The 24,028-nt window shown below is 44.0% G+C and overlaps 1 protein-coding gene and 1 long non-coding RNA gene across 2 annotated transcripts in view; one reads left to right on the top strand and one right to left on the bottom strand.

Moving 5' to 3' along the window:
- LOC142673172 (uncharacterized) overlaps positions 1-23,743 on the top strand; it is a 44,308-nt gene extending 20,565 nt beyond the window's left edge. Inside the window, exon 2 of the long non-coding RNA XR_012851800.1 lies at positions 22,486-23,743. This is a non-coding gene — a long non-coding RNA (uncharacterized LOC142673172). The remainder of the gene's footprint in view (positions 1-22,485) is intronic.
- Positions 1-24,028, bottom strand: part of LOC142673170 (uncharacterized) — a 125,826-nt gene that overhangs the window by 20,578 nt on the left and 81,220 nt on the right. The window lies entirely within an intron of this gene.

Genomic DNA, 24,028 nt, shown 5'->3' with positions numbered 1-24,028 from the left:
GACCCCACAGGTCTTCTGCTATATTTATTGGAGTTTGCCTGTGAAAGTGAAAATTACTTTTTTTCTGAAAAAATATAAAAAAAAATAATATTTGCAAGGCATAAAGAATAAAAAGCACCCCAAAACTTGTAAAGCTACTTCTCCCAATTTTAGCAATACCCCATATGTGGTACTAAACTGCTGTTTGGACCCACGGCAGAGCTCAGAAGGGAAGGAGCGCCATTCGGATTTTGAAGCGCAGATTGTGCTGGATTGGTTTTCAGTGCCATGTCGCGTTTGCAACGCCCTGGAGGGAGCAAAACGGTGGAAACCCCCCAAAAGTGACCCCATTTTGTAGACTACACCCCTCAAGGAATTTTTCTAGGGGTATAGTTAGCATTTTGACCCCACAGTTTTTTTTTGCTGAATTTAGTGGAATTAGGCCGTGAAATTGAAAATCTACTTTTTTCTAAAAAACATAGAAATGTTTAATTTTTACAATGAATAAAGGAGAAAAATCACCCCAAAATTTGTAAAGCAATTTGTCCTGATTACAGCAATACGCCAGATGTGGTAATATACTGCTGTTTGGACCCACCGCAAGACTCAGAAGGGAAGGAACAATATTTAGCTTTTGGAGCTCAAATGTAGCTGGAATGGTTTTCGGGTGTCCTGTCGCATTTGCAAAGCCCCTGAGGTACCAAAACAGTGGAAACCTCCCAAAAGTCCCTTTAGGGGACTGGAACGAGCGATCATTAGGTCGCTGGTACAATACACTGCAGTACTAATGTATTGCAGTATATCATCATTTATACAGACTCCTGTAACAGCGCGATCGCTGTTCCTGTCCATTAGTCCCGGGTGTCAGCTGTAATACACAGTGGACACCTGCAGAATATGGAGCGAGCGCAGCGCATGAGCCCGCTCCATATATAACCCCCCGCACCACAACATGCTATTAAGTCGTGGTGCGCGAAGGCGTTAATGCGCAGCGGATGGTGCAAAGTGAAAATTGAAATTTTCCACTGATATGGCATTTTAATGCACAATATCTTGTGCCCAGTTTGTGCCACTGAAGACAAATACCTCATAAAATGTTGAGCGGGTTCTCCCGGATATAAAATATCATATATGTGGACGTAAACTGGTGTTTGGGCACGCTGTGGGGCTCAGAAGGGAGGGAGGGAGCGCCATTTGGCTTTTGGAGCGCAGAGTTTTCTTGGTAACTTTTCTGTTTGGGGTTTTGCTGGTATTTCAGTTTTTGATGTGGGGGTATGTGTAAATTGGGCAGAGTACATCAGGGCGTAATAAGAGGGTATAATAATGGGGTACATAAATAATAATCCGCAGATATGTGGTCTGTGTCGCACTGATAAATTGCGCCCGATCTTATCCACTTTTGGACACTGCACAATTTCTGTCGCTATATTCTGAGAGACAGAACTTTTTTTATTTTTTCTTCACCGGGGCCGTGCGAGGGCTTATTTGTTGCGGGACAATCTGTAGTTTTCATTGGTACCATTTTAGGGTACATGTGATTTTTTTTATCACTTTTTATTAGATTTTTTTTGGCAATCAAAGTGACAAAAAAACAAATTCTGATAATGTTTTTTGTCTTTTTTTTTTTTTACACTTTTCACTGTGCGCTATAAATGACATTTTACTTTATTCTGCGGATTGATACGATTACGGCGATACCAGATGTATATAGTTTTTTTATGTTTTGTGGCATTTGCGCAATAAAATCACTTTTCCATAAAATAATTTTTTTTTTTGGTCGCCATATTCTGAGAGCCATAACTTTTTTATTTTTCAGTCAAAAAAGCTGTGTAAGGGCTTGTTTTTTGCGGGACAGGTTATCGTTTTTATTGGTACTATTTTCGGGTACATGCAAATTTTTGATCACTTTTTATTCTATATTTTTGGAGGGTTGATGACCAAAAAAATTGTGATTCTGACATTGTTTTTTAATTATTTTTTTGCGCTGTTCACTGTGCGGGAAAAATAACATTATAGTTTTATAGTTGGGGTCGTTGTGAACGCGGTGATACCAAATATGTGTACTTTTTTTTAACATTTTCATTTTTTTCCTATAATAAAAGTCTTCTTATAGGAAAAAAAAGCATTTTTTGTTTTGTAACTTTTATAACTTGTTTTTACACTTTTATAAAACATTTTTATTACTTTATTTTTTACTTCAAGCCTGGCAGCACTGATCGCTGCTATAATACATTACACTACCTAGGTAGTATAACGTATTATAAACTGTCAGTGTGACGCTGAGAGTCACACTGACAGGAAGCTTATGAGGACCGGCCTCCGGCTGGTTCTCATAAGCTGCTGTGCATGGCAGACCCGGGGGCTGTTGTATGGCCCCCGGTTTTGCCTTTTAACCGATTGCAGCACCTCCAATCGGTCCCCGGGAAAGTTTGTTGTAGCAACAAACTTTCCAGTTCGTTGCTACAACAAACTTTCCCTACGATCACATGACCAGGATCTGAACCAATTAGGTCCCGGTCATGTCTCCGGGACCAGAGGCAGGGGTTAACAGCGCGATCCAGGTGTCAGCGCTAGTCTGAGACACCCGGATCGTGCTTTTAACACCCACCGTGAATTATGAACCCCTTGAGGAAAAAGCTTATTTTGGCCTTCAGGACCAGACCCATTTTTTCAAATCTGATATGTGTCACTTTATGTGGTAATGACTTGGGAATGCTTTTACCTATCAAAGTGATTCTGAGATTGTTTTCTCGTGACTTATTGTACTTTATGATAGTGGAAAAATTTGGTCGATAAATTCGATATTTATTAATGAAAAACACCAAAATTTCGTGAAAAATGCCAAAAATTAGCATTTTTCTAAATTTAAATGTATCTGCTTGTAAGACAGGCCGTTATACCACACAAAATTGTTGCTAACTAACATCCCCCATATGTCTACTTTAGATTGGCATCGTTTTTTGAACATCCTTTTATTTTTCTATGACATCACAAGGCTTAGAACTTTAGCAGCAATTTCTCACATTTTCAAGAAAATTTCAAAAGGCTATTTTTACAGGGGCCAGTTCAGTTGTCAAGCGGCTTTTAGGGCTTTCTATATTAGAAACCCCCATAAATCACCCTATTTTAAAAACTTCACCCCTCAAAGTATTCAAAACAGCATTTAGAAAGTTTCTTAACCCTTTAAACGTTTCACAGGAATAAAAGAAACATAGAGGGGAAATGTTCAAATTTTTTTTTTGCAGAAATTCATTTTTAATCTATTTTTACTAGGTTTTACCAGACAAACGCAACTCAATATTTATTGCCCAGATTCTGCAGTTTTTAGAAATATCCCACATGTGGCCCTAGTGTGGTAATGGACTGAAGCACTGGCCTCAGAAGCAAAGGAAGACCTAGTGGATTTTGGGGCCTCCTTTTTATTAGAATATATTTTAGGCACAATGTCGGGTTTGAAGGGCTCTTGTGGTGCCAAAACAGTGGAAATCCACCAAAAGTGACCCCATTTGGGAAACTACACCCCTTGAGGAAATTATCTAGGGGTATAGTGAGCATTTTGACCCCGCAGGTTTTTTGCAGAAATTATTGAAAGTGGGCCATGAAAATCTACATTCTTTCAAAGAAAATGTAGGTTTAGCTAATTTTTTCTAATTTCCACAAGGACTAAATAAGAAAAAGCACAGCTACATTTGTAAAGCAGTTTCTCCCGAGTAAAACAATACCCCACATGTGGTAATAAACGGCTGTTTGGAGACACAACAGGGCTTAGAAGATAAAGAGCGCCATTTGGCTTTTGGAGCTCAAATTTAGCAGGAATGGTTTGCGGAGGCCAGGTCAGGGACCAAAACAGTGAAAACACCAAAAAAGTGACTCCATTGAGAAAACTACACACCTTGAGGAATCCATCTAGGGGTGTAGTGAGCATTTTGACCCCACAGGTGTTTCATAGATTTTATTAGAATTGGGCAGTGAAAATAAAAAATCATTTTTCTTCAATAAGACGTAGCTTTAGTTCCAAATTGTTCATTTTCTCAACAAATAAAAAAAAAGAAAAGTACCCTAACATTTGTAAAGCAGCTTCTCTCGGCAATACCCCACACGTGGTCATAAACTGCTGTTTGGGCACATTTGCAATGTCCCTGTGGGACCAAAACAGTGGAAACCTCCCAGAAGTGACCCCATTGTGGAAACAACACCCTCAAGGTATTCACCTAGGGGTGTAGTAAGCATGTTAACCCCACAGGTGTTTTGCAGAAATTCGTGTGCACTCGATGTGGGATAGTGAAAATGGGAATTTTTCCTTAGATACGCCAATATGTGGTGCCCAGCTTGTGCCACCATAACAAGACAGCTCTATAATTATGCTGTGTTTCCCGGTTTTAGAAACGCCCTACATGTGGCCCTAATCTTTTGCCTGGACATTCGACAGGGCTCAGGAGTGAAAGCGTACCATGTAAAATTGAGGCCTAATTTGGCAACATATAAAGTATTGGTTCAAAATTGCAGAGGCTTTGATGTGAAATAATAAAAGAAACCCCTGACTAGTGACCCCATTTTGGAAACTGCACCCCTCAAGGCATTTATTAAGGGGCGTAGTGAGCATTTTCACCCCACGTGTCTTTTCCATAAATGATTGCGCTGCGGAAGGTGCAAATTAAATTTTTTCCCTAGATATGCCAATTCCATGGCAAATATGTCGTGCCCAGCTTGTGCCACTGGGGACACACACCCAAAAATTGTTAAAAGGGTTCTCCCGGTTACGGCGATGCCATATATGTGGAAGTAAACAGCTGTTTGGGCACACTGTAGGGCTCAGATGGGTGGGAGCGCCATTTGGCTTTTGGAGCGTGGATTTTGCTTGGTAATAGTTTGTTTGGAGTTTTACTTGTGTTTCCGTTTATAATCTGGGGCATATGTGAGCTGGGCAGAGTATATCAGGGGCATAGTCAGGTAGTATAATAATAAGGTAAAAAAAAAAATTTTGCCGGGAAAGTGTTGTCCTGGTATAATACGTGCGCCCTCGCTTCCAGCGGATATATTTGGGCCCTCCCCTTCCTGGTTCCCTAATTTTAGTGCCTTGATACATCGCCTTTTGAAACAGAAGAAATTTTCCCCTCGGGCTGCACAACTGGATATTTTTCTTTCCTGACTTATTGGAGCCTTAAATTATTTTATTTTTTCATAGACGTAGTGGTATGAGGGCTTTTTTTTTTTTGCGGAACGAGCTGTAGTTGTTATTGGTACCATATTGGGGTACATGAAACTTATTGGTCACTTGTTATCCTTTTTTTGGGAGGCAACGTGACAAAAAAAACAGCAATTCTGGCATCGTTTTTTAGGGTTTTTTTTATACAGTGTTCAACATGCGTTATAAACGACATGTTACCTTTATTCTGCGGGTCAGTATGATTCCGGCGATACCTAATTTATAGAACTTTTTTATAACTTTTTGCACAATAAAATTACTTTTGGAAAGAGAATGTATTTTTTTCTGTCGCCATGTTGTGAGAGACATAACTTTAATTTTTTTGTATTTTTTTCTGCCATTATTTTTTAGTTGTTTTTTTTACGGCATTCACTGCGCTGGATAAATAACATAATATATTTATAGTTTAGGTCATTACGGTCGCAGCGATACCAAATATGTATTGTTTATTTATTTTTTTCAATAATAAATGACTTGATAAGGGAAAAAGGGGGAGATTGTGTTTTATTTTATTACTTGAAACTTTTATTGTATTTTTTACAACTTTTATTGAAACTTTTTTTTGTTACACTTTTCTTTAGTCCCACTAGGGGACTTGAAGGTCCAACTGTTTGTTTGATGTTCTAATACATTGCACTACCTATGTAGTGCAATGTATTGGAACTGTCAGTTGTTCACTGACAGCAAGCCAATCAGGCTCCGCCTCTGGGCGGGGCCTAATCAGCTTCCGTAATGGTAGACAGGAGGCCATTGTTACGGCTCCTGTTGCCATAGTAGCAGTCGCCAGCCTAGCGATCGCTTGGCAAGGCTGCCGATTTGTTACAAATCCCTAGGATGCAACGATCACAATGGATTGCTGCATCGAAGGGGTTAATGCCAGGAATCGGAGCTATCTCTAAGGGTCTAAGAGTATTCAGCCTGAATATCCATTCGAGTTCCCTTTTTTTTTTTTAAAAAGCCACTTTGTCACCACCTCAACCTAGGGGTGGGATGTGGTCAATTATCCTGAATTTTAACTGTTTCTCCGTATGGTTCATTTCAGCGAAGTGCTTGGAGACAGGTAAGTCTAACTGTCACGAAGGGTCTGTGAACCCACTCGGCCGTACCGCCTTGGCAGTAAGGCAGCTGGCCAACAGAGAGCAGGTGAGAGTCTATAGGTCTATAGGTACCTGTGGCAGCTCAGACAGCAGCAGGGCAGGCTTGGCTGGGACTTAGGTAGCAGGCAGACGTCAGGAAAGGTGGAGCAGGTCAGACGTGGATGTAGCGCAGCATGACTTTGGCACGGCTCGGTGCTAAACCTGGAATGTATGGATTGCTAGGTACAGGAACTGGAAACAAGTATAGATACAGGGACAGGGACTGTTTAAGAGCGGGCACGAGCGTGCGCGCGCACCCTACGGGGTTCGGCAGATGTGAGTGGATCCGAGCACTGGCGTCTCCTGAGGAGGCTGGGGCCAGCACTTGCCGACTCGTGGCTGCGGCTGTCAACGGGAGGTTGGAGCTGACAGCCCGCAGCCACGGACATAACAGTATCCCCCCTCTTATTGGGACCAGAGCGAGAGAGAAACTTCAGAAGAGTAGGGGCATTGAGGTTCTCCTCTGGCTCCCAGGACCTCTCTTCAGGACTAAACCCCCTCCAATCCACCAAATAAAAAGGGGAGTCTTGGAATAGCGGTTCAGGATCACAGGTTTCAGGAGGGAGACATGGAAGGAGTTGGGAATCCTGAGGGTAGGAGGCAGCCGGAGCTTGTAGGCGACAGGATTGATCTGCTGCAGAACCTCGAATGGTCCGAGGAACCTGGGGAAAATTTACATGACGGCACCCTCAGTCGGATATTCCTGGATGACAGCCAGACCTTAGTGCCAGGAAGAAACCGAGGAGGCTCTCTTCGCCTTGTGTCAGCCTTCTGTTTCATGCGGTTCCACTGCCATTAGGATGGAGGATCGAGTCTGCTGCCAGATCTTCAAAAAGTCTCTAAACGTGGAATCAGCTGCAGGTACCTTGGAAGTATCAGGCACCGGGAGAGGAATTCGTGGGTGTTGGTCGTAGACAATGCAGAACGGTGTATTCCTAGTAGACTCGCTGGTGTGGTTATTGTAGGAGAACTCCGCCCACGGGAGCAGCTTCACCGAGTCATCATGCTACTTGGAGATGAAGTGGTGTATGTAGTTCTCCAAAATCTGGTTGATCCTCTCGACCTGACAATTAGACTGAGGATGGTAGGCAGAAGAAAAGTCCAACTTCACGCCAAGAAGTCCGCAGAGGGCTCTCCAGAACCTCGAGGTGAACTGAACCCCCCGATCAGACACAATATGCTGCGGCAAGCCGTGCAGGCGGAAGATGTGTTGGATAAATAACTTGGCCAACTGAGGAGCAGAAGGAAGACCGGTAAGAGGAACAAAGTGGGCCATCTTCGAAAATCGGTCCACCACCAGCAGAGAGAGGCAGGTCCGTGATAAAGTCCATCGCTATATGCTGCCAGGGAGCATTGGGCACAGGCAATGGCTGGAGCAGGCCAGCAGCTCTGGAGTGGGTGGCCTTGTTGGCTGCACATACAGCACAGGAAGAAACGAAGTCCACAATATCTTTGGGCAGAGTGGACCACCAGAAATGACGAGCAATCAAATCCCGGGTCTTGCGTAACCCTGCATGACCTGCCAGTCTAGAGTGACCCCAGCGGAGGATTCTTCCACGATCAGCCAGGTGCACAAAAGTCCTCCCAGGAGGAATGTCCCCAATTTGCAGGGGGTTGACCGAGACAATGCAAGATGGATCGATAATGTTCTGTGGACTCTCAATGGTGTCTTCTGTCTCGAAAGACCTGGACAAGGCATCGGCCATCACATTATTGTCGGCCGGGCGATAATGAAGCTCAAACTGGAACCTTGCAAAGAACAGTGACCACCTGGCCTGACGAGGGTTCAACCGTTGGGCCGTCTGGAGGTAGGTCAGATTCTTGTGGTCCGTAAAAATCAAGATTGGATGAGCTGTGCACTCTAGTAGATGTCTCCACTCCTCCAGGGCCAATTTGATGCGAGTAGTTGCGTTCTGCGGAAGAGAAGAGCTTGGAAAAGTAACCACATACCATTTACTTGCCCTTGGGACCTCTCTGGAACAGGAGTGCACCAGCGCCTCTGCAATATGAGCAGTGTCTGAAACCATTCCCCCTGTCTCTTTTTAATCTTTGGGATAAAAGTCTTCGCTTGTTGTTTGCGAATTAAGGCCGTCATCATTTTATTCCCCTTGTCACCATGAGCATATTGCTTATATTTTGAAATTTGGATGAGGTGGGCGGATTTAACATTAAGAATGTCTTTCACCTTATCTCTAAGACTAGTCAATTCCGCTAATGAAGAGATGGCTACTGTCTTCTTGTGTACTCCCTCCAAAAGGGCAATCTGAGAAAATAAAGAATTTAGTACAGCATTGGTCTTTTTCTTTACATGCGTTCCCAGGGAAATAAGCTCACCTCTGATCACCGATTTATGAGCCTCCCACACAATCGGATTCGAAATAGAATCTGAAACATTATGAGTGAAATATTGAGATAAATGGTTTTCAATAATCTGGGCATTAGTCTTATCCGCTATAAGAGTGTCATTAAGTCTCCAACACCAATCTCCCTTAGGAATACCTACTAAACTTATAGACACTAAAATCGGGGCAAGGTCTGATAATAAAATATGGCCTATATCCGCAGAACGGACTAGTGAAGTATACTGCTGCGAAAGAAAAATATAATCTAATCTGTGATATGTATTGTGGGTGGGTGAGAAATAAGAATAATCCTTATCTAACGGATGCAGCAGTCTCCAGACATCTGTCAAGTGCAGGGAATTCAAAGCCTTGTTCAAGTGTGCTAGCGTCTTATACAAGGCATGCTGTGATCCCGTGGTGTCTAAAATCAGATTAAGGGGTAAATTCAGGTCTCCCCCACCACCAAAATCCCTTCAGAAAAATCACGTAACATGTTCAGAGTCCGAATAAGCCAACATTAGGAGAATATAGATTAGCGAAGGTATACATCACTGTATTTTAACGATATATATTGTGCTCCCACAAATATGAACATTTGAAAATTCACTGAAGTGATAAATGAGTAAAATGTATAATTGCGGACTTGGCGGATCAGATAACACAATGGCCTTCAGTCACGTTCCGTAGAGGTAAAAACATCAGGGATAGGGTGATGCAGAGTTGTTTTGATCCAATAATCCAAAAGGGTACTTGGTTAGACAGGCAGATACCGGGTACACACAGATGTGGTAGTTGTAGAGCCTGTGATTTCATTCAAAGTGGAAAAAAATTCAAAAGTGTTACCACCAAGGTTGAGTATGATATCCGAGATTTTGTGAACTGCAAAACGGCTGGAGTTGTCTATTTAATCACATGTCCGTGCCCACTGAATTACGTGGGCAAGACGATACGGCAGTTTCGGCGCCGGATTAGGGAACATGTTGGAGATGTTACAAATGAAAGAGATACTTCCATATCAAAACATGTGCATGCAAAACATCAAGGCAGGGCAGAATGTTTAAAATTTCAGGCAATTGAATTGGTACGTCCTCCCAAACGGGGAGGGGATTGGGATAACCTCATTCTGCGTAAAGAGGCCCAATGGATCTACAGACTGGCTTGCGTACATCCTGAAGGTTTAAACGAGCAAACAAATTATACCTGTTTTATTTAATACACAATCCATATCAAGTCATAGGGCTTTTTTGGTCCTCTGGGTGGGGGTATGGTAATGCATTCCTAGTCCCAGTGTAGTCACTTGAAATATATCAATCAATAAGTAGCAGGTATGGCAATTGAGTCCGGGAGTGTGTCAAATGTTTTAAGTGAGGTTTACAATTACGTCGTTCTTCTATCCATATATTATGTATTTTCAGGGTAGGTGCTCCTATCGTGGTAGTCCAATTGCGGCCCTGAGCTGATCCGCAACATATATCCAACCTTATAGTGTTATACTCCATCCTTGAATAGCATGAGGCTTTGTGTAGTAAATAGATACTTCTACAGCCTCCCATTGAGTCTGCATGCTCTGTGTTGTTTACATTGTTACTTCCGGGTATGTCAGCTGACAGCCGGGAGTCACATGGTTGAGCATCATGGATGTGCTGGGCCAGTGTGATTGGCTGTTTGATGTATGCTGCCGGAGCCAGGGGGCGGAGTATTCAGTTCATAGTGACTCAGAGTCCCAGAGTGAAGCATGCCGCTGACATCTATGCGTGCATGCTTCCGTGTTGTGCAGTAGAATATCTGCTGCTGAAGATATATCGCTGGCATCCTGGCCAGACTGACAGACCCCTGATGATAAGTATAGAAACGCGTAGGGTCGCGTGAAGTGAGGGAATTTTGCGTAGGGGGCAGTGGCATTGTTGTGCATCTGTACATTGGAAGAATCTGGTGCGGTTAACGCAGGCTCCTGTGTGAACGAGGGTCCAAACCACTGCTTTACCAATGTTATACGCTGATTCCATATTTTGATATCTCTGTTTACATACCCAGTCATTAAGGGTTCGCAAACGAACTAGGACTGGGAGTATTCTGTTTAATACGTTTTTAAATACACGGTTGGGCTTTTCACAGTGGTGATTGTACCCCTGTTTTTAGATAGCTATGAAATAAAAATTATACATTTTACTCATTTATCACTTCAGTGAATTTTCAAATGTTCATATTTGTGGGAGCACAATATATATCGTTAAAATACAGTGAATTATTACAAATTAGTACAGTTCATTATACAATTTAATATATCTGGGTATGGCAGCCTTTGCACTCTCTGACCTAAATACAGAAGGATGGATGAGTGAGGCAAAAAGCGTCTTCTCTGAGTGTGAACTGGCGTATACAACGCAGGGTGTGTCCCTTAAATCCACTTTTAAAAACCTCACTAGATTACACAAGGATTATACAAGAAGTTGGTGGGAAATCCAGAGTCTAGAGAACTATCTTAAGAACAAAATAGTGCCTAGAGGCCTCAGAGTCCCTATTACCCCAGCCCCCAGATTAAAGACACCTAACATTAAAGAGAGGTGGGAGCAGGAGATTACAGGGAGTTCACTGAGATTTATGCAAATTTTGGTTGAGGAAGAGATTATTCAGTTTGATCACATCAGTGTGGAACTGAAAAAAGAGATTGAGACAGTCAAGACTCTGGTTGATACCCCAGGTTTTGATAAAAAGGATAAAACCTTGCAACAATCCTTAGAGAGGTTTACTTGTCATCTAAAAGAGCGTAAGCACTTCCAGTTCCAGAGTGATCTGCAGGAATTTAGGGAGAAAAAAGCTTATGATTTTGTTAATCAGCAGCAACAACAACATCAGCAGCAGGGAAATAGGGGTCAAAGAGAATCTGACCCCTCTACATCTGAGAGTGAAACAACAGACTCTGAAAGAGTAGGCCCATTCTCTGGGACTGGTGGTGGTAGACAAAAAGGTAGACAAAAATTTAGGGGAGGTGCCAGAGGTAGGAATAGAGGCCGAGCCAGAGCTTCTTCCAACAGTGGCAGTAATAATTTTTTATCCAACAATCCCCCCATTTCCCGCTACATGCTGAGGGGACAAAAGGATTTATAAAGGGAATAGGAACGGATAAGTTACAAATAATTAATTTATCGGAACATATTCTGAGTCCATCTGAGATCATGCTTTTAGAGAAGGGACTTTCATTTGTCCCCACAGTAAAATTTGGTTCATTTACCTGGATCAAGGATTTGAATTTGTTTGCTCGTAAATTAAAATGGATTAAGTTTTTCAAACATTACAACAGGAAAAAATGTCTGGAAATGGGTCTAGAGGAATCTGATTTAGAAGGACTAGAAGCACTGGAAGGGTTACTTGAAGAATCAAGTAGAACCCCAGGACTGGGTCCTTTTACTAATCTAAGAACTAGAAGTAGGAAGTTGCCGCCATTGGGAGATTTTACCAACGTAGATCTGTTCGTAGATTTGGTGGGTGAAGAGATCAAAGCTTTGAGTCAGGATATGAGGGGCATTGATAACAATCTGTCTTGGTCTGAACGTGTAGCTCTTACCACTTTGGAAAAAAGACGTAATATCATTCTAAAAGCATCCGATAAGGGTGGGAACATTGTGGTCATGAGTCGAGAAGACTATAAGAAAATGTGTGAGGACATTTTGCTCAATCCTGACTGTTACACCATTCTAAAAGATAACCCCACAGCAGTGTTCAAGAAGGAGCTTTTAGGTATCCTGCGGGATGCAAAGAGCAGGTCTTTGATCAGTGCTAGCGAATTCAACTTTCTATTTCCTCAATTTCCTATTATGGCATGCTTTTATAGCCTGCCAAAAATCCACAAGGGCTATCCTCCCCTACGTGGTAGACCCATTGTATCAGGTATTAATAATCTTACCCAGAATGTGAGTACATATATAGACCAGGTGCTGCGTCCGTTTGTGCTAGGTCTCACATCATATGTACGGGATACCATGGATGTTTTAAAACAAATTGAGGGTATCACTTTGGAACAAAATAAATTTCTGGCGAGTTTGGATGTGGAGGCTTTGTATTCCTCCATTCCACATAGACTTGGCTGTGAAGCAGTGGAATACTTTCTAAAATCTAGGGGCACTCAATATGTGGCTCATAACCAGCTTATTTTGCAATTATTACACTTTGTGTTAGAAAGGAATGTTTTTATCTTTGAAGACCGTATTTTTCATCAGCAACGTGGTACAGCAATGGGGAGTCCCACTGCTCCAACTTATGCAAACTTGTCTCTTGGTTGGTGGGAAGAGACAGTTGTCTTTGGGGATACATTTGTCAAATGGACTTCATCAATAGGTATCTGGATTAGATATATTGATGACGTGTTGTTGCTCTGGAATTCCACAGTGGAGGAATTCAATAATTTTGTGGCAGCCCTTAATACAAACGATCTAGGGCTCAGGTTCACATGTGAAATCAGTGATCAGGAATTATCTTTTTTAGATCTTAAGATAATTAAAACTAAGGAAGGCACAATACGTACTAAAGTACACCGAAAGGAGACCGCAACCAATAGTTTCCTACAATGGAACAGTTGTCACCCTTATCCCCTCAAACGTGGGATTCCCAGAGGCCAATTCATGAGAGTACGCCGAAATTGTAGTTCAATGGACGATTTTGAGTCACAGGCACATGACCTCACAAACAGATTGAAGGAGAGGGGATTCCCTAAGGGGGTAATTAGAAAGGCCTATGAGGGAGCGAGGGATGCAGATAGGCAGAGCCTTTTAGTCCCTAGACAACGTCAAGAGGAAAGGGTCACTAGGCTCATAGGTACTTTTGACTCCAAACAATCTGAGATCATGGAAATCCTCAAGAGGTATTGGCGTATCCTAGGAGCCGATGCGGACTTGGCGGATCAGATAACACAATGGCCTTCAGTCACGTTCCGTAGAGGTAAAAACATCAGGGATAGGGTGATGCAGAGTTGTTTTGATCCAATAATCCAAAAGGGTACTTGGTTAGACAGGCAGATACCGGGTACACACAGATGTGGTAGTTGTAGAGCCTGTGATTTCATTCAAAGTGGAAAAAAATTCAAAAGTGTTACCACCAAGGTTGAGTATGATATCCGAGATTTTGTGAACTGCAAAACCGCTGGAGTTGTCTATTTAATCACATGTCCGTGCCCACTGAATTACGTGGGCAAGACGATACGGCAGTTTCGGCGCCGGATTAGGGAACATGTTGGAGATGTTACAAATGAAAGAGATACTTCCATATCAAAACATGTGCATGCAAAACATCAAGGCAGGGAAGAATGTTTAAAATTTCAGGCAATTGAATTGGTACGTCCTCCTAAACGGGGGGGGGGGGGGGGGGGGATTGGGATAACCTAATTCTGCGTAAAGAGGCCCAATGGATCTACAGACTGGCTTGCGTACATCCTGAAGGTTTAAACGAGCAAACAAATTATACCTGTTTTATTTAATACACAATCCATATCAAGTCATAGGGCTTTTTTGGTCCTCTGGGTGGGGGTATGGTAATGCATTCCTAGTCCCAGTGTAGTCACTTGAAATATATCAATCAATAAGTAGCAGGTATGGCAATTGAGTCCGGGAGTGTGTCAAATGGTTTAAGTGAGGTTTACAATTACGTCGTTCTTCTATCCATATATTATGTATTTTCAGGGTAGGTGCTCCTATCGTGGTAGTCCAATTGCGGCCCTGAGCTGATCCGCAACATATATCCAACCTTATAGTGTTATACTCCATCCTTGAATAGCATGAGGCTTTGTGTAGTAAATAGATACTTCTACAGCCTCCCATTGAGTCTGCATGCTCTGTGTTGTTTACATTGTTACTTCCGGGTATGTCAGCTGACAGCCGGGAGTCACATGGTTGAGCATCATGGATGTGCTGGGCCAGTGTGATTGGCTGTTTGATGTATGCTGCCGGAGCCAGGGGGCGGAGTATTCAGTTCATAGTGACTCAGAGTCCCAGAGTGAAGCATGCCGCTGACATCTATGCGTGCATGCTTCCGTGTTGTGCAGTAGAATATCTGCTGCTGAAGATATATCGCTGGCATCCTGGCCAGACTGACAGACCCCTGATGATAAGTATAGAAACGCGTAGGGTCGGGTGAAGTGAGGGAATTTTGCGTAGGGGGCAGTGGCATTGTTGTGCATCTGTACATTGGAAGAATCTGGTGCGGTTAACGCAGGCTCCTGTGTGAACGAGGGTCCAAACCACTGCTTTACCAATGTTATACGCTGATTCCATATTTTGATATCTCTGTTTACATACCCAGTCATTAAGGGTTCGCAAACGAACTAGGACTGGGAGTATTCTGTTTAATACGTTTTTAAATACACGGTTGGGCTTTTCACAGTGGTGATTTTACCCCTGTTTTTAGATAGCTATGAAATAAAAATTATACGAAGGTATACATCATTACATATTTTCCCTTTTATAAATAAGTATCTAACATCCGAGTCTTCCAATTGCGTTAACAACGAAAATGGAATGCATTTATGTATAGCTATGCTAACACCTCGAGCTGCAGACTGATAAGGGCAATGGAACCATAAATTAAAATCTCTGGTAGGAAGAGTAGGGAGTTTTGTACGATTGAAATGGGTTTCTTGTAAGGGGACCACGTTTGCAGTCTGCTTTTTCAACATTCTAATAACTTGACTATGCTTCTGTGTATAACGGTTCTCACCTGTTTGTTCGTGGATCCTCTGTGTCGTCTGGGAGATGGTGCTTGGAACCCAGGCAACGCTTGGCACAGCGGGTAGAGGTGGTCGGATGGATAGGCAGAAGTCAGGACAGGCAGCAGACGTCATAACGGGTATGGCAGCAATAGGTCAAGGCAGGCGTCGTAACCGGTATGGATAGCAATAGGTCAAGGCAGGCGGCAGACAAGGATGGTGAAGTTCAGGCAGAGGTCAGTAACGGGAAATCCAGACAAAAAGGCAGAAGGGACGGAAACAGGGAACCAGGGCACAGGGAAAATCATGGGGAACTTCGTTCAACAAGCATGGATTCAGGGAAGGAGGAACCTTAAATAGGAAGTCTTAGGAATTAAGGCGCGCGCTGGCCCTTTAAGACAGGACAAGTCAGCGCGCGCGCCCTCTAGTGACTGCAGCCGCTCATTGAGGATGACGGCCGCGGAGGGAGGTAAGGGCTGCACTTACCTGACGCCATCCAGAGCCAGCAGAGCGTTTGGATCGGGTAAGTGGAGCTCGGGATGAGCATGTGGTAATGGAGGACGCCGGAGCAGAGGCCGTGGGGAAGGTGGGGAACGGTGCGGCAGCCATTACAGTACCCCCCATTTACGCCCCCTCTTTTTAGGCTTGCTTGGAAACCTTCGCTCAAAGACCTTGATAAGAGCTTGGGCGTTGATATTCTCCACGGGCTCCCATGACCTCTCCTCAGGACCATAATCTTTCCAGTCCACTAGGTACCATAATCTCCCCCGTGAACTTTTGACATCCAGGATCTCTTGAATTTCAAATTTGGCATTATCCTGCCAGCGGAGGATGGACAGGAATTTTCTTTGAAAAACGGTTGAGTATAGTGGGTTTCAGCAGAGAAATATGGAAGGAATTAGAGATTTTCAGAGACTGAGGAAGGCGAAGTCTGAAAGTTACTGGATTGATTTGTTTTGTTATTTCATAGGGGCCCAGAAACCGAGGAGCTAGATTGTAACAAGGGGTCTTCAGACGTATGTACCGGGTGGACAGCCAGACTTTATCCCTAGGAAGGAGCTGCGGCGGGAAACCTGCCTCTTTTATCCGTGTCTCTCTAAAACCTGGCTACGGCTTTCTGGATGGAGTCCTTGGCCTTTTGCCATATCCATACAAAGTCGCGGTGGACCGTGTTAGCAGCTGGAACCTCAGAAGGTGCAGAGACTGGTAGGGGAATTCCTGGATGCTGGCCAAACACCAAGAAGAAGGGAGAAGAGCGGATAGATTCCCCCGTATGGTTGTTGTAGGCAAATTCGGCCCATGGAAGCAGACTTGCCCAGTCGTCTTGTTGCGGAAACACGAAATTCCTGAGGAAACGTTCAAGTATTTGGTTTATCCGCTCTACTTGACCATTGGATTGAGGATGGTACGCGGAAGAGAAGTCTAGTTTGACCTCCAGCAGTTTTCACAAGGCTATCCAGAACTTTGATGTGAACTGAACTCCTCTGGCAGAAACAATATGCTTAGGAAGACCATGCAGGCGAAAGATGTGCTTGATAAACAGCGTTGCCAGTCGGGAAGATGACGGAAGGCCTGAGAGAGGTACGAAGTGCGCCATCTTAGAAAAGCGATCCACTACAAACCAGATCACTGTACACCCAGCAGAACTAGGCAGATCAGTGATGAAGTCCATGGCAATGTGCGACCAGGGAGAGTCAGGCACGGGCAGAGGGTGCAAAAGGCCAGCAGGTCTTGAATGGGAGACTTTATTTTGAGAGCAGGTGGAGCAGGCTGAAACAAAGTCTTTAGTGTCTTGGGACATGGAAGGCCACCAGTACTGACGGCCAATCAAATTGAGGCATGACCCCAATGAAGAACACAATCCCTTTGTTTAGGGGGTACGTAGGTCTTTAATCGAGGAATGTGTACCACTTCAGCTGGAGCAGCATTCACAATACGTTTAGGATCTATAATAAACTGTGGGCTGGGCTATTGGTCTGTGGGGTCAAAACATCGAGATAAAGCGTCAGCCTTGGTATTCTTTCCAGCGGGTCTGTAGTGAAGCTGAAAATCGAATCTGGAGAAGAATAATGCCAACCGAGCTTGACGAGAGTTTAGGCGTTGAGCAGTCTGTAAGTATAGGAGGTTCTTATGATCTGTGTAAATGATGATGGGATGCCGTGCACCCTCAAGCAAATGTCTCCATTCCTCCAGGGCCAATTTAATAGCTAAAAGTTCTTTATCTCCAATTCCATAATTTTTTTCAGCGGATGTGAACGATTTGGAGAAAAACGCAGGCCACCAGTCTCCCTCCACAAGTCTTTTGTGAAAGGATAGCTCCGACTCCCACAGATGAAGCATCGACCTTTAGAACAAAGGGTTTGGTGGAATCCGGTCTATGTAGGACTGAAGCAGAAGAGAAGGCAACTTTAAGAGCTTGGAATGCAGTTTCAGCCTCCGTGGTCCAGTCTTTAGCATTAACCCCTTTTTTGGTCAGAGCAGAAATAGGAGCTATCATAGAGGAGAAATGAGGAATAATCTGGTGGGGTAATAATTTGCAAATCCCAGCAGGCGTTGGACCGCTTTGAGTCCTTGTGGACGAGGCCAGTTGAGAATAGAAGATAGCTTGGCTGGATCCATTTGAAGTCCCTGGTCGGAAATGACATACCCCAAGAAAGGCAGGCTGGTTCTCTCGAAGAGGCATTTCTCTAGCTTGGCAAACAGAGTGTTCTCACGCAGCCGCTGTAACACTTGGCGCACATGCACACGATAAGTTTGAATATTGGGAGAAAAGATTAAAATGTCATCTAGGTATACCACCACACAGCTGTACAACAGATCTCGAAATATGTCATTAACAAAAGCCTGGAAAACTACAGGAGCATTACAAAGTCCAAAGGGCATGACAAGGTATTCAAAATGCCCATCACAAGTGTTGAAGGCGGTTTTCCATTCGTCACCCTCGCGGATGCGGATGAGGTTATAAGCTCCACAAAGGTCTAGTTTGGTGAAGATTTTCGCCCTCTGTAGGCGGTCAAAGAGTGCCGAGATCAATGGTAACGGGTACTTGTTCTTCAACGTGATATTATTCAATCCTCGGTAATCAATACAAGGACGCAAGGAGCCGTCTTTTTTTCCCTCAAAGAAAAACCCTGCGCCAGCAGGAGAGGAGGACTTACGGATGAATCCTCTCTCCAGATTTTCTTGGATATACAGAGACATGGTCTCCGTCTCGGGCAAAGACAGAGGGTAGACTCTGCCTCTGGGAGGCGTCGAGTTGGGGACCAGGTATATGGCCTGTGAGGAGGCAGCGATTTAGCTTGTTGTTTACAGAAAACATCCGAGAAGCTTTTGTATGGAGTAGGAAGTCCTGCTGAGTTAGGTTCTGTAGACTGAGGCATGGGTGGGCGAATAGATTGTAGACAATGTTGGTGATAGAAGTCACTCCAGCTGGTAATTTGACCTCCAGTCCAGTCAATAACAGGAGAGTGCTTCTGCAACCACGGTAGACCTAGTAGCAAAGAGTTTAGAGTTCTTTAAAACATAGAAGGAGATACGTTCCTGGTGCAGTGCCCCAGTTAACAGGAGAATGGGTTCGGTGACGAGATAGTTTCCTGTAGAAGCCTCCCATCTACAGAAGCAATGGACAACGGTTTTGTTAGTTTTTGCACTGGGATTTGGTAGCGATTTACCAAGGACTGGCACAGAAAATTCCCAGCGGATCCGGAATCTAGGAAGGCTTGAATGCAGAAAGTGGTTTCTGCAAAGGACCGCTTCGCTGGTATGGTCATCTTCTGAGAGGAAGGTTTTCCACCTAGTGTAGCCTCTCCTACTTGCCCTAGGCATTGGAGTTTTCCGGCCTCACTGGACAGTCTCTAAGGAAGTGCGTTTTACCACCACAATACAAACATAAATTCAACTTGCGTCTTTTCTGACGCTCCTCATGCTTGAGTCTTGTTCTCTCCACCTGCATGGGTTTGTCCGACCGATATGAAGATGAGGCCAGAAAAGGTCTTTGGAAGGTTGGTGCCAACCGTGATGTCCGATTGCTTCGAGCAGATTCTTGTTGTCTCTCACGGAAACGTATATCTATACGATTGGCAAGAGTAATCAAGTCATCCAAGGACAGTGGAAGGTCTCGGCCAGCAAGTTCATCCTCGATTCGGCCCGCCAGACCCTCCCAGAAGGTAGATACCAAAGCCTCATTATTCCACTGGAGTTCAGTAGCCAGGGTGCGAAACTGAATGGTGTATTGGTCTACAGTGGAGGTTCCTTGCCGGAGCTTGAGTAGAGAGGAAGCTGCAGAAGAGGCTCGACCTGGTTCTTCAAACACCCTTTTAAACGTGGAGAGAAAGTTCTGAATGTTGTACATGATGGGGTCGTTTCTCTCCCACAAGGGAAATGCCCAAGCCAGCGCTTCACCAGACAGCAGGGACAGGATGTAGGCCACCTTAGCCTGGTCTGAGGAAAAATGATGCGCCATGACTTCAAAGTGGATGGTGCACTGGTTAAAAAATCCCCTGCAGGTCTTGGGGTCTCCCTCATAGTGGGCAGGCGTAGGTAAATGTAGTCCCGGACTGTAGACAGTAGCTTGCGGTGGTGGTATCGGAGGCGCTAGTTCGTTCAAACGAGTGGACACATTCTGCAGTAGCTGAAACAGCTGATCTTGGCGGACTCGTTGTCTGGAAAGCTCCTGAGCCATATCAGCCGTGTCAATCAGGGCTGTGTCAAGGGGATCCATGGCTTGTTCAACCAATAGCGGTTCTCACCGGGTTGTTCGTGGCTCCTCGGTGTCGCCTGGGAGATGGTGTTTGGAACCCAGGCAACACTTGACACAGTGGGTAGAGGCGGTCGGATGGATAGGCAGAAGTTAGGACAGGCAGCAGACGTCGTAACGGGTATGGCAGCAATAGGTCAAGGCAGGCAGCAGACGTCGTAACGGGTATGGAAGCAATAGGTCAAGGCAGGCGGCAGACAAGGATGGTCAAGTTCAGGCAGAGGTCAGTAACGGGAAATCCAGACAAAAGGCAGAAGGGACGGAAACAGGGAACCAGGGCACAGGGAAACTCACGGGGAACTTGGTTGAACAAGCATGGATGCAGGGAAGGAGGAACCTTAAATAGGAAGTCTTATTAATTAAGGCGCGCGCTGACCCTTTATGACAGGACGAGTCAGCGCGCGCGCCCTCTAGTGACTGCAGCCGCACATCGAGGATGACGGCCGCGGAGGGAGGTAAGGGATGCACTTACCTGACGCTGTCCAGAGCCAGCAGAGCGTCCGGATCGGGTAAGTGGAGCTCGGGATGAGCATGTGGTAATCGAGGACGCCGGAACCGGAGCAGAGGCCGTGGGGAAGGCGGGGAACGTTACAATGTGGCACATTCAGACCCCTCACATTATGCGATACAATCTTAAGTTCCGCCATAGCCCCCAAAAATCCACCTCAATATCTTTTCAGACCACATGACATTACAAAAATAACAAAAAAGTAATAGAATAGTAAATAACCGTATTCCATAAAGGAATAAAACAAAAGCTATGGAAAAGGGTGTAATTCCAGCATCTAGAGGAACAAGCAGCATCACCCTAAAGAAAGGAGAAATACACATACAAGTTGGGGGGTCACTATAGAATACATGAGATTAACCTCAAGGCATAACAACCCAAACCCCACCCAAGCAGCTTTTTATATTTCAAGTGTAATACCAATAAGACACTTCAAGTACACTTATAATACATTATACAATCAAATGTGAGGACCATAAAACAATCAGTAGTCAACTTATAACAATGCAGTTATGACTATAAATCTCCCCAAAGCCCATACAGGAGTAAGGAAACTGAACGGGAAGTCATCAATTAGTGCAAGGAGTTATGTAGATATATATTTACTACGGAGCGACCAAGAGTCCTCAGGTCGAATCCACTCTTTGGGTCATGGGAGTGCTTTTCTTTCCTCACGGCGAGCGATGTCCAGACACCCTTGTCCAGGGATCAGTCTCACGTAGAGCAGGTATCCTCAGAGGTTGAGCTAAAGGAAGCCATGATGGAATGTCTATAGGTTGTAATCCAAGTAAATGCCAAGCAGCACGAAGATCCTCTGGTTTCCTAATCACAATTTGCTTATCCTGCTTAATGTTTGCCACTCCAAAAGAATACAGCCAATGAAACGGGATGTTGTTAGCCCGCAACATATCTAACAGCGGCTTCAATATGCTACGTTTGGCAAGAGTTGAGGACAGCAAATCTTGGAAAAGAAGAATAGGGGTTCCCTCATAACAAACTCCTTCTGAAGCCCTTGCTTGCTTCAGAAGTGCAGCTGTATCCACATAGCTAAGTAGACCACAGATTACATCTCGAGGTGGATCTTGCAAACGTGGTTTAGCTCTCAAGGCCCGATGTATATGTTCAATGTGAATTGATGCAGCTCTATCCTCTCCCAATATAGAAACAAAAATCTCCCGAGCAACTTTAGGCAAAACCTCATGTGAAATGGATTCCGGAAGGCCGCGAATCCTAATATTCTTGCGGCAACTTGTTTTCCCGATCTTCAGCTTGCAATAAAGCAATAAAGCCATGTTAATGTGGTCATGTTGTATATGTATAAGTCTTTTGTACAGCCTCTCCAAATTTGACCTCCTCCGTATGTGTGGACTCAAGCATGTGCACCCTGTCCCCTATATGTCGCAAGACTGCTTTTATATCTGCCAAATCTAAGGCTAAGGGGCCCAGGGCTTTAAAAATAACTCTTTTAATGAATCCTCTTGACACAGGGACATAAGTAGACTCACCCCCAGCCTCCGATTGATCTCCTGTGCTTCCGGCGCCATCTTGGATGTACGCGTCGGAGAGCGCTCTAGAGTTTTCTTCAAAAACTTGTCCAAATTGGCTTGGTTTTTCCCCGGTTTGGGGGTGATTGAGGGGTCTTTGCCCTTATCTTTGATGGTCCTCACCATACTGCCGTGTCCTATCTCGCTATGAGTTCGGGTAAGTCGGGTTGCAGCAGTAGCTCCGGATCAAGCCACCTTCTCTGCTCGCTGTCAAGCTCTGCCCCCTTCTCTTTAAATAAGTGTAACCACCCTACCATCAGCACGTTTTTTAACCCTACAATTGTTTTTGTGTCTTGTACTAAACAATATTTTTTTATTAGGTATCTGATGTACCATCTCTCTTCAGTCTGAGTGCCTGTATATAGGAAATATGAGCTTTGGACCCAGATGACCCCCTATAATACGGACTGAGAAAATGCCAATAAATTTCGTGTACAGTGACGTAGCTCAATATTGATACCCTGCTATGTCTTCCTCTTTTTTTTAGTTTCCTTTTGAGAAGTGTTTTATGTCACATGTTGTTGTTTTTTATGAAATTACCCTAACTGTGGTCTCTTTTGCATATTTCTTTGCCGTGGGATATATGTGTGATGTGTAATCACATCCACATCTATATTCCCCTAAATTTTACACAGTGACCTCACTAATTAGTGTAACCAAACTTGTCTCACGAGGTCTAATATAATTAATGTTGTATTATGTTCACTATATTTTCCCACTAGTCATCGAGTTGTATATAAGCATTCTCTGGGAGATTATTTCTCTCCCCCTCTTCTGAATGTCAACATTCACGCATCTATCACAATCCTTGGCAATACACGCAATACTCATTGGCTATCATTTGGTCCTTGGGGATATATTGAATGGGTGGGGTTTGCTACGTCATTAGTTTAGCAACATGTTACTTGCGATTCTCCTTGTCCCAGTTGTCCTATGAGGTGCGCACTCCAAGTGCACGTGACCGGGTGTGTTGCTTGCTCCGTTTCCACCTCCCATAGCGCAATGTGCATGTCTGGTATTCCTGGTACACGTCAGGAACCCGGATGTGCGCTACGGAGCTGGAGGCCGGAAGTGGGGCATGCCTCACTTCCGGTTGCGTCGGTGGACATGCGCCGCTATTCTATGGACGCTGAATAAACAGAAAACACCTGGGCATTGCACTATTTAAAACCAAGACTGCAACAAGACACTATACATCCCCTGAGGAAGCAGACATCGCGAAACGCGTGTTGGGTTTAATACTTGCTATCCAGCCTTCCAGGAATACTGACATGGGTAAGGTTCTCCATACCTATTTATGATATTCAAGCTCTCCCTTCTGAAAAACTGCCCCTAGGACTATTATGTATATTACTTTATGGGTGTTCACATGAGGGATTAGCTGTTTATAGGACAACACACCTCCCATCTCATATCTCCTCAGTGTAAGGAATACAGTGCAATATTTATTGCTATATACACGTGGATAGCCTGTTTACTTGTATTATACAATATTATAGAGTCTCTCCATTTCATTATGTACCTTTTTAAATGTTTGTTTTATATGTGTAAATAATACAATTTGTTATATTTTATATATACCTGGCTTCGTACTCTGATTTTTCTATATATAAATATCTATTATGGAGTTGCCTTTGCATTAAATGTGGGAGGGTGTCCGATAGTGACATTACCTAGCCCATTGCTATCATGCATTAGGAGTTTATAGAATTACAATCTTATAACGCGCTTGAAATTTTGAGAAACTATTGGGGCATCCTCGGCTTAGACCCAGATGTCAGTGAAAAAGTTATGAAATATCCTTCTGTCACATATCGTCGGGGGATGGATTTTAAGGGACAGGCTAGTTAAAAGTCATCTTTC

This window comes from Rhinoderma darwinii (assembly GCF_050947455.1).
Source record: "Rhinoderma darwinii isolate aRhiDar2 chromosome 1 unlocalized genomic scaffold, aRhiDar2.hap1 SUPER_1_unloc_4, whole genome shotgun sequence".
Taxonomy (NCBI): Eukaryota; Metazoa; Chordata; class Amphibia; order Anura; family Rhinodermatidae; genus Rhinoderma; species Rhinoderma darwinii.
The sequence above is the reverse complement of the archived record's forward strand: the minus strand, read 5'-3'. Positions and strand labels throughout refer to the sequence as shown.